Below are 18,265 nucleotides of genomic sequence, written 5' to 3'. Positions count from 1 at the left end.
TAACAATGTTTACATCATGTTAGCACATAGTAGTTATCCGCAAAATTGAACTGTACACTCCATTGAGTTGAATGCATTACTTTCTATTCAATGCATTCTGTGGTAAGGTTGTGTACATAACTACTCTGGGTGATTTGGAACTGTATAGATATTGCAAGTAGAGTGCTCAGTGCCATGGAATACTCCAATGCAAGCTGAATTCAGTAACCTACCTGTTACTATTTACAGTGGAACATCCATTGACTTGGTTTTATTCTGCAAAGGCTAAAGTTCCAATGTGTAGAGAAGGTAATGCTACTGAAAGTAACTTCTGGAGCATAGGTAGCACACTCATAAAATTGGTTGCAGACAACTCTAAATCATATGGTTACTGTGCTAACAATGTTTACATCATGTTAGCACATAGTAGTTAACAGCAAAATTGAACTGTACACTCCATTGAGTTGAATGCATTACTTACTATTCAATGCATTCTGTGGTAAGTTTGTGTACATAACTACTCGGGGTGATTTGGAATTGTATAGATATTGCATGTAGAGTCCTCAGTGACATGGAATACTCCAAAGCAAGTTGAATTCAGTAACCTACCTGGGACCATTTACAGTGGAACAGCCATTGACTTGGTTTAATTCTGCAAAGGCTAAAGTTCCAATGTGTAGAGAAGGTAATGCTACTGAAAGTAACTTCTGGAGCATAGGTAGCAGACTCATAAAATTGGTTGCAGACAACTCTAAATCATATGGTTAGTGTGCTAACAATGTTTACATCATGTTAGCACATAGTAGTTATCAGCAAAATTGAACTGTACACTCCATTGAGTTGAATGCATTACTTTCTATTCAATGCATTCTGTGGTAAGTTTGTGTACATAACTACTCGGGGTGATTTGGAATTGTATAGATATTGCATGTAGAGTGCTCAGTGACATGGAATACTCCAATGCAAGCTGAATTCAGTAACCTACCTGGGACCATTTACAGTGGAACAGCCATTGACTTGGTTTAATTCTGCAAAGGCTAAAGTTCCAATGTGTAGAGAAGGTAATGCTACTGAAAGTAACTTCTGGAGCATAGGTAGCACACTCATAAAATTGGTTGCAGACAACTCTAAATCATATGGTTAGTGTGCTAACAATGTTTACATCATGTTAGCACATAGTAGTTATCAGCAAAATTGAACTGTACACTCCATTGAGTTGAATGCATTACTTTCTATTCAATGCATTATGTGGTAAGGTTGTGTACATAACTACTCTGGGTGATTTGGAATTGTATAGATATTGCATGTAGAGTGCTCAGTGACATGGAATACTCCAATGCAAGCTGAATTCAGTAACCTACCTGGGACCATTTACAGTGGAACAGCCATTGACTTGGTTTAATTCTGCAAAGGCTAAAGTTCCAATGTGTAGAGAAGGTAATGCTACTGAAAGTAACTTCTGGAGTATAGTTAGCAGACTCATAAAATTGGTTGCAGACAACTCTAGATCATATGGTTAGTGTGCTAACAATGTTTACATCATGTTAGCACATAGTAGTTATCAGCAAAATTGAACTGTACACTCCATTGAGTTGAATGCATTACTTTCTATTCAATGCATTCTGTGGTAAGTTTGTGTACATAACTACTCGGGGTGATTTGGAATTGTATAGATATTGCATGTAGAGTGCTCAGTGACATGGAATACTCCAATGCAAGCTGAAATCAGTAACCTACCTGGTACCATTTACAGTGGAACAGCCATTGACTTGGTTTTATTCTGCAAAGGCTAAAGTTCCAATGTGTAGAGAAAGTAATGCTACTGAAAGTAACTTCTGGAGTATAGGTAGCACACTCATAAAATTGGTTGCAGACAACTCTAAATCATATGGTTAGTGTGCTAACAATGTTTACATCATTAGCACATAGTAGTTATCAGCAAAATTGAACTGTACACTCCATTGAGTTGAATGCATTACTTTCTATTCAATGCATTCTGTGGTAAGTTTGTGTACATAACTACTCGGGCTGATTTGGAATTGTATAGATATTGCATAAAGAGTGCTCAGTGACATGGAATACTCCAATGCAAGCTGAAATCAGTAACCTACCTGGTACCATTTACAGTGGAACAGCCATTGACTTGGTTTTATTCTGCAAAGGCTAAAGTTCCAATGTGTAGAGAAGGTAGTGCTACTGAAAGTAACTTCTGGAGCATAGGTAGCACACCCATAAAATTGGTTGCAGACAACTCTAAATCATATGGTTAGTGTGCTAACAATGTTTACATCATGTTAGCACATAGTAGTTATCAGCAAAATTGAACTGTACACTCCATTGAGTTGAATGCATTACTTTCTATTCAATGCATTCTGTGATAAGGCTGTGTACATAACTACTGTGGGTGATTTGGAACTGTATAGATATTGCAAGTAGAGTGCTCAGTGCCATGGAATACTCCAATGCAAGCTGAATTCAGTAACCTACCTGGGACCATTTACAGTGGAACAGCCATTGACTTGGTTTTATTCTGCAAAGGCTAAAGTTCCAATGTGTAGAGAAGGTAATGCTACTGAAAGTAACTTCTGGAGTATAGTTAGCACACTCATAAAATTGGTTGCAGACAACTCTAAATCATATGGTTAGTGTGCTAACAATGTTTACATCATGTTAGCACATAGTAGTTATCAGCAAAATTGAACTGTACACTCCATTGAGTTGAATGCATTACTTTCTATTCAATGCATTCTGTGGTAAGTTTGTGTACATAACTACTCGGGGTGATTTGGAATTGTATAGATATTGCATGTAGAGTGCTCAGTGACATGGAATACTCCAATGCAAGCTGAAATCAGTAACCTACCTGGTACCATTTACAGTGGAACAGCCATTGACTTGGTTTTATTCTGCAAAGGCTAAAGTTCCAATGTGTAGAGAAGGTAATGCTACTGAAAGTAACTTCTGGAGCATAGGTAGCACACCCATAAAATTGGTTGCAGACAACTCTAAATCATATGGTTAGTGTGCTAACAATGTTTACATCATGTTAGCACATAGTAGTTATCAGCAAAATTGAACTGTACACTCCATTGAGTTGAATGCATTACTTTCTATTCAATGCATTCTGTGATAAGGCTGTGTACATAACTACTGTGGGTGATTTGGAACTGTATAGATATTGCAAGTAGAGTGCTCAGTGCCATGGAATACTCCAATGCAAGCTGAATTCAGTAACCTACCTGTTACTATTTACAGTGGAACATCCATTGACTTGGTTTTATTCTGCAAAGGCTAAAGTTCCAATGTGTAGAGAAGGTAATGCTACTGAAAGTAACTTCTGGAGCATAGGTAGCACACTCATAAAATTGGTTGCAGACAACTCTAAATCATATGGTTAGTGTGCTAACAATGTTTACATCATGTTAGCACATAGTAGTTATCAGCAAAATTGAACTGTACACTCCATTGAGTTGAATGCATTACTTTCTATTCAATGCATTCTGTGGTAAGGTTGTGTACATAACTACTGTGGGTGATTTGGAACTGTATAGATATTGCAAGTAGAGTGCTCAGTGCCATGGAATACTCCAATGCAAGCTGAATTCAGTAACCTACCTGTTACTATTTACAGTGGAACATCCATTGACTTGGTTTTATTCTGCAAAGGCTAAAGTTCCAATGTGTAGAGAAGGTAATGCTACTGAAAGTAACTTCTGGAGCATAGGTAGCAGAGTCATAAAATTGGTTGCAGACAACTCTAAATCATATGGTTAGTGTGCTAACAATGTTTACATCATGTTAGCACATAGTAGTTATCAGCAAAATTGAACTGTACACTCCATTGAGTTGAATGCATTACTTTCTATTCAATGCATTCTGTGGTTAGTTTGTGTACATAACTACTCTGGGTGATTTGGAACTGTATAGATATTGCATGTAGAGTGCTCAGTGACATGGAATACTCCAATGCAAGCTGAATTCAGTAACCTACCTGGGACCATTTACAGTGGAACAGCCATTCACTTGGTTTAATTCTGCAAAGGCTAAAGTTCCAATGTGTAGAGAAGGTAATGCTACTGAAAGTAACTTCTGGAGCATAGGTAGCACACTCATAAAATTGGTTGCAGACAACTCTAAATCATATGGTTAGTGTGCTAACAATGTTTACATCATGTTAGCACATAGTAGTTATCAACAAAATTGAACTGTACACTCCATTGAGTTGAATGCATTACTTTCTATTCAATGCATTCTGTGGTAAGGTTGTGTACATAACTACTCTGGGTGATTTGGAATTGTATAGATATTGCATGTAGAGTGCTCAGTGACATGGAATACTCCAATGGAAGCTGAATTCAGTAACCTACCTGGGACCATTTACAGTGGAACAGCCATTGACTTGGTTTTATTCTGCAAAGGCTAAAGTTCCAATGTGTAGAGAAGGTAATGCTACTGAAAGTAACTTCTGGAGTATAGTTAGCACACTCATAAAATTGGTTGCAGACAACTCTAAATCATATGGTTAGTGTGCTAACAATGTTTACATCATGTTAGCACATAGTAGTTATCAGCAAAATTGAACTGTACACTCCATTGAGTTGAATGCATTACTTTCTATTCAATGCATTCTGTGGTAAGTTTGTGTACATAACTACTCGGGGTGATTTGGAATTGTATAGATATTGCATGTAGAGTGCTCAGTGACATGGAATACTCCAATGCAAGCTGAAATCAGTAACCTACCTGGTACCATTTACAGTGGAACAGCCATTGACTTGGTTTTATTCTGCAAAGGCTAAAGTTCCAATGTGTAGAGAAGGTAATGCTACTGAAAGTAACTTCTGGAGCATAGGTAGCACACCCATAAAATTGGTTGCAGACAACTCTAAATCATATGGTTAGTGTGCTAACAATGTTTACATCATGTTAGCACATAGTAGTTATCAGCAAAATTGAACTGTACACTCCATTGAGTTGAATGCATTACTTTCTATTCAATGCATTCTGTGATAAGGCTGTGTACATAACTACTGTGGGTGATTTGGAACTGTATAGATATTGCAAGTAGAGTGCTCAGTGCCATGGAATACTCCAATGCAAGCTGAATTCAGTAACCTACCTGTTACTATTTACAGTGGAACATCCATTGACTTGGTTTTATTCTGCAAAGGCTAAAGTTCCAATGTGTAGAGAAGGTAATGCTACTGAAAGTAACTTCTGGAGCATAGGTAGCACACTCATAAAATTGGTTGCAGACAACTCTAAATCATATGGTTAGTGTGCTAACAATGTTTACATCATGTTAGCACATAGTAGTTATCAGCAAAATTGAACTGTACACTCCATTGAGTTGAATGCATTACTTTCTATTCAATGCATTCTGTGGTTAGTTTGTGTACATAACTACTCTGGGTGATTTGGAACTGTATAGATATTGCAAGTAGAGTGCTCAGTGCCATGGAATACTCCAATGCAAGCTGAATTCAGTAACCTACCTGTTACTATTTACAGTGGAACAGCCATTGACTTGGTTTAATTCTGCAAAGCTAAAGTTCCAATGTGTAGAGAAGGTACTGCTACTGAAAGTAACTTCTGGAGCATAGGTAGCACACTCATAAAATTGGTTGCAGACAACTCTAAATCATATGGTTACTGTGCTAACAATGTTTACATCATGTTAGCACATAGTAGTTATCAGCAAAATTGAACTGTACACTCCATTGAGTTTAATGCATTACTTTCTATTCAATGCATTCTGTGGTAAGTTTGTGTACATAACTACTCGGGGTGATTTGGAATTGTATAGATATTGCATGAAGAGTGCTCAGTGACATGGAATACTCCAATGCAAGCTCAATTCCGTAACCTACCTGGGACCATTTACAGTGGAACAGCCATTCACTTGGTTTAATTCTGCAAAGGCTAAAGTTCCAATGTGTAGAGAAGGTAATGCTACTGAAAGTAACTTCTGGAGCATAGGTAGCAGACTCATAAAATTGGTTGCAGACAACTCTAAATCATATGGTTAGTGTGCTAACAATGTTTACATCATGTTAGCACATAGTAGTTATCAGCAAAATTGAACTGTACACTCCATTGAGTTGAATGCATTACTTTCTATTCAATGCATTCTGTGATAAGGCTGTGTACATAACTACTGTGGGTGATTTGGAACTGTATAGATATTGCAAGTAGAGTGCTCAGTGCCATGGAATACTCCAATGCAAGCTGAATTCAGTAACCTACCTGGGACCATTTACAGTGGAACAGCCATTGACTTGGTTTTATTCTGCAAAGGCTAAAGTTCCAATGTGTAGAGAAGGTAATGCTACTGAAAGTAACTTCTGGAGTATAGTTAGCACACTCATAAAATTGGTTGCAGACAACTCTAAATCATATGGTTAGTGTGCTAACAATGTTTACATCATGTTAGCACATAGTAGTTATCAGCAAAATTGTACTGTACACTCCATTGAGTTGAATGCATTACTTTCTATTCAATGCATTCTGTGGTAAGTTTGTGTACATAACTACTCGGGGTGATTTGGAATTGTATAGATATTGCATGTAGAGTGCTCAGTGACATGGAATACTCCAATGCAAGCTGAAATCAGTAACCTACCTGGTACCATTTACAGTGGAACAGCCATTGACTTGGTTTTATTCTGCAAAGGCTAAAGTTCCAATGTGTAGAGAAGGTAATGCTACTGAAAGTAACTTCTGGAGCATAGGTAGCACACCCATAAAATTGGTTGCAGACAACTCTAAATCATATGGTTAGTGTGCTAACAATGTTTACATCATGTTAGCACATAGTAGTTATCAGCAAAATTGAACTGTACACTCCATTGAGTTGAATGCATTACTTTCTATTCAATGCATTCTGTGATAAGGCTGTGTACATAACTACTGTGGGTGATTTGGAACTGTATAGATATTGCAAGTAGAGTGCTCAGTGCCATGGAATACTCCAATGCAAGCTGAATTCAGTAACCTACCTGCTACTATTTACAGTGGAACATCCATTGACTTGGTTTTATTCTGCAAAGGCTAAAGTTCCAATGTGTAGAGAAGGTAATGCTACTGAAAGTAACTTCTGGAGCATAGGTAGCACACTCATAAAATTGGTTGCAGACAACTCTAAATCATATGGTTAGTGTGCTAACAATGTTTACATCATGTTAGCACATAGTAGTTATCAGCAAAATTGAACTGTACACTCCATTGAGTTGAATGCATTACTTTCTATTCAATGCATTCTGTGGTAAGGTTGTGTACATAACTACTGTGGGTGATTTGGAACTGTATAGATATTGCAAGTAGAGTGCTCAGTGCCATGGAATACTCCAATGCAAGCTGAATTCAGTAACCTACCTGTTACTATTTACAGTGGAACATCCATTGACTTGGTTTTATTCTGCAAAGGCTAAAGTTCCAATGTGTAGAGAAGGTAATGCTACTGAAAGTAACTTCTGGAGCATAGGTAGCAGAGTCATAAAATTGGTTGCAGACAACTCTAAATCATATGGTTAGTGTGCTAACAATGTTTACATCATGTTAGCACATAGTAGTTATCAGCAAAATTGAACTGTACACTCCATTGAGTTGAATGCATTACTTTCTATTCAATGCATTCTGTGGTTAGTTTGTGTACATAACTACTCTGGGTGATTTGGAACTGTATAGATATTGCATGTAGAGTGCTCAGTGACATGGAATACTCCAATGCAAGCTGAATTCAGTAACCTACCTGGGACCATTTACAGTGGAACAGCCATTCACTTGGTTTAATTCTGCAAAGGCTAAAGTTCCAATGTGTAGAGAAGGTAATGCTACTGAAAGTAACTTCTGGAGCATAGGTAGCACACTCATAAAATTGGTTGCAGACAACTCTAAATCATATGGTTAGTGTGCTAACAATGTTTACATCATGTTAGCACATAGTAGTTTTCAGCAAAATTGAACTGTACACTCCATTGAGTTGAATGCATTACTTTCTATTCAATGCATTCTGTGGTAAGGTTGTGTACATAACTACTCTGGGTGATTTGGAATTGTATAGATATTGCATGTAGAGTGCTCAGTGACATGGAATACTCCAATGGAAGCTGAATTCAGTAACCTACCTGGGACCATTTACAGTGGAACAGCCATTGACTTGGTTTTATTCTGCAAAGGCTAAAGTTCCAATGTGTAGAGAAGGTAATGCTACTGAAAGTAACTTCTGGAGTATAGTTAGCACACTCATAAAATTGGTTGCAGACAACTCTAAATCATATGGTTAGTGTGCTAACAATGTTTACATCATGTTAGCACATAGTAGTTATCAGCAAAATTGAACTGTACACTCCATTGAGTTGAATGCATTGCTTTCTATTCAATGCATTCTGTGGTAAGTTTGTGTACATAACTACTCGGGGTGATTTGGAATTGTATAGATATTGCATGTAGAGTGCTCAGTGACATGGAATACTCCAATGCAAGCTGAAATCAGTAACCTACCTGGTACCATTTACAGTGGAACAGCCATTGACTTGGTTTTATTCTGCAAAGGCTAAAGTTCCAATGTGTAGAGAAGGTAATGCTACTGAAAGTAACTTCTGGAGCATAGGTAGCACACCCATAAAATTGGTTGCAGACAACTCTAAATCATATGGTTAGTGTGCGAACAATGTTTACATCATGTTAGCACATAGTAGTTATCAGCAAAATTGAACTGTACACTCCATTGAGTTGAATGCATTACTTTCTATTCAATGCATTCTGTGATAAGGCTGTGTACATAACTACTGTGGGTGATTTGGAACTGTATAGATATTGCAAGTAGAGTGCTCAGTTCCATGGAATACTCCAATGCAAGCTGAATTCAGTAACCTACCTGTTACTATTTACAGTGGAACATCCATTGACTTGGTTTTATTCTGCAAAGGCTAAAGTTCCAATGTGTAGAGAAGGTAATGCTACTGAAAGTAACTTCTGGAGCATAGGTAGCAGAGTCATAAAATTGGTTGCAGACAACTCTAAATCATATGGTTAGTGTGCTAACAATGTTTACATCATGTTAGCACATAGTAGTTATCAGCAAAATTGAACTGTACACTCCATTGAGTTGAATGCATTACTTTCTATTCAATGCATTCTGTGGTTAGTTTGTGTACATAACTACTCTGGGTGATTTGGAACTGTATAGATATTGCAAGTAGAGTGCTCAGTGCCATGGAATACTCCAATGCAAGCTGAATTCAGTAACCTACCTGTTACTATTTACAGTGGAACAGCCATTGACTTGGTTTAATTCTGCAAAGCTAAAGTTCCAATGTGTAGAGAAGGTACTGCTACTGAAAGTAACTTCTGGAGCATAGGTAGCACACTCATAAAATTGGTTGCAGACAACTCTAAATCATATGGTTACTGTGCTAACAATGTTTACATCATGTTAGCACATAGTAGTTATCAGCAAAATTGAACTGTACACTCCATTGAGTTGAATGCATTACTTTCTATTCAATGCATTCTGTGGTAAGTTTGTGTACATAACTACTCGGGGTGATTTGGAATTGTATAGATATTGCATGAAGAGTGCTCAGTGACATGGAATACTCCAATGCAAGCTGAATTCCGTAACCTACCTGGGACCATTTACAGTGGAACAGCCATTCACTTGGTTTAATTCTGCAAAGGCTAAAGTTCCAATGTGTAGAGAAGGTAATGCTACTGAAAGTAACTTCTGGAGCATAGGTAGCACACTCATAAAATTGGTTGCAGACAACTCTAAATCATATGGTTGGTGTGCTAACAATGTTTACATCATGTTAGCACATAGTAGTTATCAGCAAAATTGAACTGTACACTCCATTGAGTTGAATGCATTACTTTCTATTCAATGCATTCTGTGGTAAGGTTGTGTACATAACTACTCTGGGTGATTTGGAATTGTATAGATATTGCATGTAGAGTGCTCAGTGACATGGAATACTCCAATGGAAGCTGAATTCAGTAACCTACCTGGGACCATTTACAGTGGAACAGCCATTGACTTGGTTTTATTCTGCAAAGGCTAAAGTTCCAATGTGTAGAGAAGGTAATGCTACTGAAAGTAACTTCTGGAGTATAGTTAGCACACTCATAAAATTGGTTGCAGACAACTCTAAATCATATGGTTAGTGTGCTAACAATGTTTACATCATGTTAGCACATAGTAGTTATCAGCAAAATTGAACTGTACACTCCATTGAGTTGAATGCATTACTTTCTATTCAATGCATTCTGTGGTAAGTTTGTGTACATAACTACTCGGGGTGATTTGGAATTGTATAGATATTGCATGTAGAGTGCTCAGTGACATGGAATACTCCAATGCAAGCTGAAATCAGTAACCTACCTGGTACCATTTACAGTGGAACAGCCATTGACTTGGTTTTATTCTGCAAAGGCTAAAGTTCCAATGTGTAGAGAAGGTAATGCTACTTAAAGTAACTTCTGGAGCATAGGTAGCACACTCATAAAATTGGTTGCAGACAACTCTAAATCATATGGTTAGTGTGCTAACAATGTTTACATCATGTTAGCACATAGTAGTTATCAGCAAAATTGAACTGTACACTCCATTGAGTTGAATGCATTACTTTCTATTCAATGCATTCTGTGATAAGGCTGTGTACATAACTACTGTGGGTGATTTGGAACTGTATAGATATTGCAAGTAGAGTGCTCAGTGCCATGGAATACTCCAATGCAAGCTGAATTCAGTAACCTACCTGTTACTATTTACAGTGGAACATCCATTGACTTGGTTTTATTCTGCAAAGGCTAAAGTTCCAATGTGTAGAGAAGGTAATGCTACTGAAAGTAACTTCTGGAGCATAGGTAGCACACTCATAAAATTGGTTGCAGACAACTCTAAATCATATGGTTAGTGTGCTAACAATGTTTACATCATGTTAGCACATAGTAGTTATCAGCAAAATTGAACTGTACACTCCATTGAGTTGAATGCATTACTTTCTATTCAATGCATTCTGTGGTAAGGTTGTGTACATAACTACTGTGGGTGATTTGGAACTGTATAGATATTGCAAGTAGAGTGCTCAGTGCCATGGAATACTCCAATGCAAGCTGAATTCAGTAACCTACCTGTTACTATTTACAGTGGAACATCCATTGACTTGGTTTTATTCTGCAAAGGCTAAAGTTCCAATGTGTAGAGAAGGTAATGCTACTGAAAGTAACTTCTGGAGCATAGGTAGCACACTCATAAAATTGGTTGCAGACAACTCTAAATCATATGGTTAGTGTGCTAACAATGTTTACATCATGTTAGCACATAGTAGTAATCAGCAAAATTGAACTGTACACTCCATTGAGTTGAATGCATTACTTTCTATTCAATGCATTCTGTGGTTAGTTTGTGTACATAACTACTCTGGGTGATTTGGAACTGTATAGATATTGCAAGTAGAGTGCTCAGTGCCATGGAATACTCCAATGCAAGCTGAATTCAGTAACCTACCTGTTACTATTTACAGTGGAACAGCCATTGACTTGGTTTAATTCTGCAAAGCTAAAGTTCCAATGTGTAGAGAAGGTACTGCTACTGAAAGTAACTTCTGGAGCATAGGTAGCACACTCATAAAATTGGTTGCAGACAACTCTAAATCATATGGTTACTGTGCTAACAATGTTTACATCATGTTAGCACATAGTAGTTAACAGCAAAATTGAACTGTACACTCCATTGAGTTGAATGCATTACTTACTATTCAATGCATTCTGTGGTAAGTTTGTGTACATAACTACTCGGGGTGATTTGGAATTGTATAGATATTGCATGTAGAGTGCTCAGTGACATGGAATACTCCAAAGCAAGTTGAATTCAGTAACCTACCTGGGACCATTTACAGTGGAACAGCCATTGACTTGGTTTAATTCTGCAAAGGCTAAAGTTCCAATGTGTAGAGAAGGTAATGCTACTGAAAGTAACTTCTGGAGCATAGGTAGCAGACTCATAAAATTGGTTGCAGACAACTCTAAATCATATGGTTAGTGTGCTAACAATGTTTACATCATGTTAGCACATAGTAGTTATTTGCAAAATTGAACTGTACACTCCATTGAGTTGAATGCATTACTTTCTATTCAATGCATTCTGTGGTAAGGTTGTGTACATAACTACTGTGGGTGATTTGGAACTGTATAGATATTGCAAGTAGAGTGCTCAGTGCCATGGAATACTCCAATGCAAGCTGAATTCAGTAACCTACCTGTTACTATTTACAGTGGAACATCCATTGACTTGGTTTTATTCTGCAAAGGCTAAAGTTCCAATGTGTAGAGAAGGTAATGCTACTGAAAGTAACTTCTGGAGCATAGGTAGCACACTCATAAAATTGGTTGCAGACAACTCTAAATCATATGGTTACTGTGCTAACAATGTTTACATCATGTTAGCACATAGTAGTTAACAGCAAAATTGAACTGTACACTCCATTGAGTTGAATGCATTACTTACTATTCAATGCATTCTGTGGTAAGTTTGTGTACATAACTACTCGGGGTGATTTGGAATTGTATAGATATTGCATGTAGAGTGCTCAGTGACATGGAATACTCCAAAGCAAGTTGAATTCAGTAACCTACCTGGGACCATTTACAGTGGAACAGCCATTGACTTGGTTTAATTCTGCAAAGGCTAAAGTTCCAATGTGTAGAGAAGGTAATGCTACTGAAAGTAACTTCTGGAGCATAGGTAGCAGACTCATAAAATTGGTTGCAGACAACTCTAAATCATATGGTTAGTGTGCTAACAATGTTTACATCATGTTAGCACATAGTAGTTATCAGCAAAATTGAACTGTACACTCCATTGAGTTGAATGCATTACTTTCTATTCAATGCATTCTGTGGTAAGTTTGTGTACATAACTACTCGGGGTGATTTGGAATTGTATAGATATTGCATGTAGAGTGCTCAGTGACATGGAATACTCCAATGCAAGCTGAATTCAGTAACCTACCTGGGACCATTTACAGTGGAACAGCCATTGACTTGGTTTAATTCTGCAAAGGCTAAAGTTCCAATGTGTAGAGAAGGTAATGCTACTGAAAGTAACTTCTGGAGCATAGGTAGCACACTCATAAAATTGGTTGCAGACAACTCTAAATCATATGGTTACTGTGCTAACAATGTTTACATCATGTTAGCACATAGTAGTTAACAGCAAAATTGAACTGTACACTCCATTGAGTTGAATGCATTACTTACTATTCAATGCATTCTGTGGTAAGTTTGTGTACATAACTACTCGGGGTGATTTGGAATTGTATAGATATTGCATGTAGAGTGCTCAGTGACATGGAATACTCCAAAGCAAGTTGAATTCAGTAACCTACCTGGGACCATTTACAGTGGAACAGCCATTGACTTGGTTTAATTCTGCAAAGGCTAAAGTTCCAATGTGTAGAGAAGGTAATGCTACTGAAAGTAACTTCTGGAGCATAGGTAGCAGACTCATAAAATTGGTTGCAGACAACTCTAAATCATATGGTTAGTGTGCTAACAATGTTTACATCATGTTAGCACATAGTAGTTATCAGCAAAATTGAACTGTACACTCCATTGAGTTGAATGCATTACTTTCTATTCAATGCATTCTGTGGTAAGTATGTGTACATAACTAATCGGGGTGATTTGGAATTGTATAGATATTGCATGTAGAGTGCTCAGTGCCATGGAATACTCCAATGCAAGCTGAATTCAGTAACCTACCTGGGACCATTTACAGTGGAACATCCATTGACTTGGTTTTATTCTGCAAAGGCTAAAGTTCCAATGTGTAGAGAAGGTAATGCTACTGAAAGTAACTTCTGGAGCATAGGTAGCACACTCATAAAATTGGTTGCAGACAACTCTAAATCATATGGTTACTGTGCTAACAATGTTTACATCATGTTAGCACATAGTAGTTATCAGCAAAATTGAACTGTACACTCCATTGAGTTGAATGCATTACTTTCTATTCAATGCATTCTGTGGTAAGTTTGTGTACATAACTACTCGGGGTGATTTGGAATTGTATAGATATTGCATGTAGAGTGCTCAGTGACATGGAATACTCCAATGCAAGCTGAAATCAGTAACCTACCTGGGACCATTTACAGTGGAACAGCCATTGACTTGGTTTAATTCTGCAAAGGCTAAAGTTCCAATGTGTAGAGAAGGTAATCCTACTGAAAGTAACTTCTGGAGTATAGTTAGCACACTCATAAAATTGGTTGCAGACAACTCTAAATCATATGGTTAGTGTGCTAACAATGTTTACATCATGTTAGCACATAGTAGTTATCAGCAAAATTGAACTGTACACTCCATTGAGTTGAATGCATTACTTTCTATTCAATGCATTCTGTGGTAAGTTTGTGTACATAACTACTCGGGGTGATTTGGAATTGTATAGATATTGCATGTAGAGTGCTCAGTGACATGGAATACTCCAATGCAAGCTGAAATCAGTAACCTACCTGGGACCATTTACAGTGGAACAGCCATTGACTTGGTTTAATTCTGCAAAGGCTAAAGTTCCAATGTGTAGAGAAGGTAATGCTACTGAAAGTAACTTCTGGAGTATAGTTAGCACACTCATAAAATTGGTTGCAGACAACTCTAAATCATATGGTTAGTGTGCTAACAATGTTTACATCATGTTAGCACATAGTAGTTATCAGCAAAATTGAACTGTACACTCCATTGAGTTGAATGCTTTACTTTCTATTCAATGCATTCTGTGGTAAGTTTGTGTACATAACTACTCGGGCTGATTTCGAATTGTATAGATATTGCATGTAGAGTGCTCAGTGACATGGAATACTCCAATGCAAGCTGAAATCAGTAACCTACCTGGTACCATTTACAGTGGAACAGCCATTGACTTGGTTTTATTCTGCAAAGGCTAAAGTTCCAATGTGTAGAGAAGGTAATGCTACTGAAAGTAACTTCTGGAGCATAGGTAGCACACCCATAAAATTGGTTGCAGACAACTCTAAATCATATGGTTAGTGTGCTAACAATGTTTACATCATGTTAGCACATAGTAGTTATCAGCAAAATTGAACTGTACACTCCTTTGAGTTGAATGCATTACTTTCTATTCAATGCATTCTGTGATAAGGCTGTGTACATAACTACTGTGGGTGATTTGGAACTGTATAGATATTGCAAGTAGAGTGCTCAGTGCCATGGAATACTCCAATGCAAGCTGAATTCAGTAACCTACCTGTTACTATTTACAGTGGAACATCCATTGACTTGGTTTTATTCTGCAAAGGCTAAAGTTCCAATGTGTAGAGAAGGTAATGCTACTGAAAGTAACTTCTGGAGCATAGGTAGCAGACTCATAAAATTGGTTGCAGACAACTCTAAATCATATGGTTAGTGTGCTAACAATGTTTACATCATGTTAGCACATAGTAGTTATCAGCAAAATTGAACTGTACACTCCATTGAGTTGAATGCATTACTTTCTATTCAATGCATTCTGTGGTAAGGTTGTGTACATAACTACTCGGGGTGATTTGGAATTGTATAGATATTGCATGTAGAGTGCTCAGTGACATGGAATACTCCAATGCAAGCTGAATTCAGTAACCTACCTGGGACCATTTACAGTGGAACAGCCATTGACTTGGTTTAATTCTGCAAAGGCTAAAGTTCCAATGTGTAGAGAAGGTAATGCTACTGAAAGTAACTTCTGGAGTATAGTTAGCACACTCATAAAATTGGTTGCAGACAACTCTAAATCATATGGTTAGTGTGCTAACAATGTTTACATCATGTTAGCACATAGTAGTTATCAGCAAAATTGAACTGTACACTCCATTGAGTTGAATGCATTACTTTCTATTCAATGCATTCTGTGGTAAGTTTGTGTACATAACTACTCGGGGTGACTTGGAATTGTATAGATATTGCATGTAGAGTGCTCAGTGACATGGAATACTCCAATGCAAGCTGAAATCAGTAACCTAACTGGGACCATTTACAGTGGAACAGCCATTGACTTGGTTTAATTCTGCAAAGGCTAAAGTTCCAATGTGTAGAGAAGGTAATGCTACTGAAAGTAACTTCTGGAGTATAGTTAGCACACTCATAAAATTGGTTGCAGACAACTCTAAATCATATGGTTAGTGTGCTAACAATGTTTACATCATGTTAGCACATAGTAGTTATCAGCAAAATTGAACTGTACACTCCATTGAGTTGAATGCATTACTTTCTATTCAATGCATTCTGTGATAAGGCTGTGTACATAACTACTGTGGGTGATTTGGAACTGTATAGATATTGCAAGTAGAGTGCTCAGTGCCATGGAATACTCCAATGCAAGCTGAAATCAGTAACCTACCTGGGACCATTTACAGTGGAACAGCCATTGACTTGGTTTAATTCTGCAAAGGCTAAAGTTCCAATGTGTAGAGAAGGTAATGCTACTGAAAGTAACTTCTGGAGTATAGTTAGCACACTCATAAAATTGGTTGCAGACAACTCTAAATCATATGGTTAGTGTGCTAACAATGTTTACATCATGTTAGCACATAGTAGTTATCAGCAAAATTGAACTGTACACTCCATTGAGTTGAATGCATTACTTTCTATTCAATGCATTCTGTGGTAAGTTTGTGTACATAACTACTCGGGCTGATTTCGAATTGTATAGATATTGCATGTAGAGTGCTCAGTGACATGGAATACTCCAATGCAAGCTGAAATCAGTAACCTACCTGGTACCATTTACAGTGGAACAGCCATTGACTTCGTTTTATTCTGCAAAGGCTAAAGTTCCAATGTGTAGAGAAGGTAATGCTACTCAAAGTAACTTCTGGAGCATAGGTAGCACACCCATAAAATTGGTTGCAGACAACTCTAAATCATATGGTTAGTGTGCTAACAATGTTTACATCATGTTAGCACATAGTAGTTATCAGCAAAATTGAACTGTACACTCCTTTGAGTTGAATGCATTACTTTCTATTCAATGCATTCTGTGATAAGGCTGTGTACATAACTACTGTGGGTGATTTGGAACTGTATAGATATTGCAAGTAGAGTGCTCAGTGCCATGGAATACTCCAATGCAAGCTGAATTCAGTAACCTACCTGTTACTATTTACAGTGGAACATCCATTGACTTGGTTTTATTCTGCAAAGGCTAAAGTTCCAATGTGTAGAGAAGGTAATGCTACTGAAAGTAACTTCTGGAGCATAGGTAGCAGACTCATAAAATTGGTTGCAGACAACTCTAAATCATATGGTTAGTGTGCTAACAATGTTTACATCATGTTAGCACATAGTAGTTATCAGCAAAATTGAACTGTACACTCCATTGAGTTGAATGCATTACTTTCTATTCAATGCATTCTGTGGTAAGGTTGTGTACATAACTACTCTGGGTGATTTGGAATTGTATAGATATTGCATGTAGAGTGCTCAGTGACATGGAATACTCCAATGCAAGCTGAATTGAGTAACCTACCTGGGACCATTTACAGTGGAACAGCCATTGACTTGGTTTAATTCTGCAAAGGCTAAAGTTCCAATGTGTAGAGAAGGTAATGCTACTGAAAGTAACTTCTGGAGTATAGTTAGCACACTCATAAAATTGGTTGCAGACAACTCTAAATCATATGGTTATTGTGCTAACAATGTTTACATCATGTTAGCACATAGTAGTTATCAGCAAAATTGAACTGTACACTCCATTGAGTTGAATGCATTACTTTCTATTCAATGCATTCTGTGGTAAGGTTGTGTACATAACTACTCTGGGTGATTTGGAACTGTATAGATATTGCAAGTAGAGTGCTCAGTGCCATGGAATACTCCAATGCAAGCTGAATTCAGTAACCTACCTGTTACTATTTACAGTGGAACATCCATTGACTTGGTTTTATTCTGCAAAGGCTAAAGTTCCAATGTGTAGAGAAGGTAATGCTACTGAAAGTAACTTCTGGAGCATAGGTAACACACTCATAAACTTGGTTGCAGACAACTCTAAATCATATGGTTAGTGTGCTAACAATGTTTACATCATGTTAGCACATAGTAGTTATCAGCAAAATTGAACTGTACACTCCATTGAGTTGAATGCATTACTTTCTATTCAATGCATTCTGTGATAAGGCTGTGTACATAACTACTGTGGGTGATTTGGAACTGTATAGATATTGCAAGTAGAGTGCTCAGTGCCATGGAATACTCCAATGCAAGCTGAATTCAGTAACCTACCTGTTACTAT

The sequence above is a fragment of the Hypanus sabinus genome, chromosome 17 (genome assembly GCF_030144855.1).
Source record: "Hypanus sabinus isolate sHypSab1 chromosome 17, sHypSab1.hap1, whole genome shotgun sequence".
Taxonomy (NCBI): Eukaryota; Metazoa; Chordata; class Chondrichthyes; order Myliobatiformes; family Dasyatidae; genus Hypanus; species Hypanus sabinus.
The sequence above is the reverse complement of the archived record's forward strand: the minus strand, read 5'-3'. Positions refer to the sequence as shown.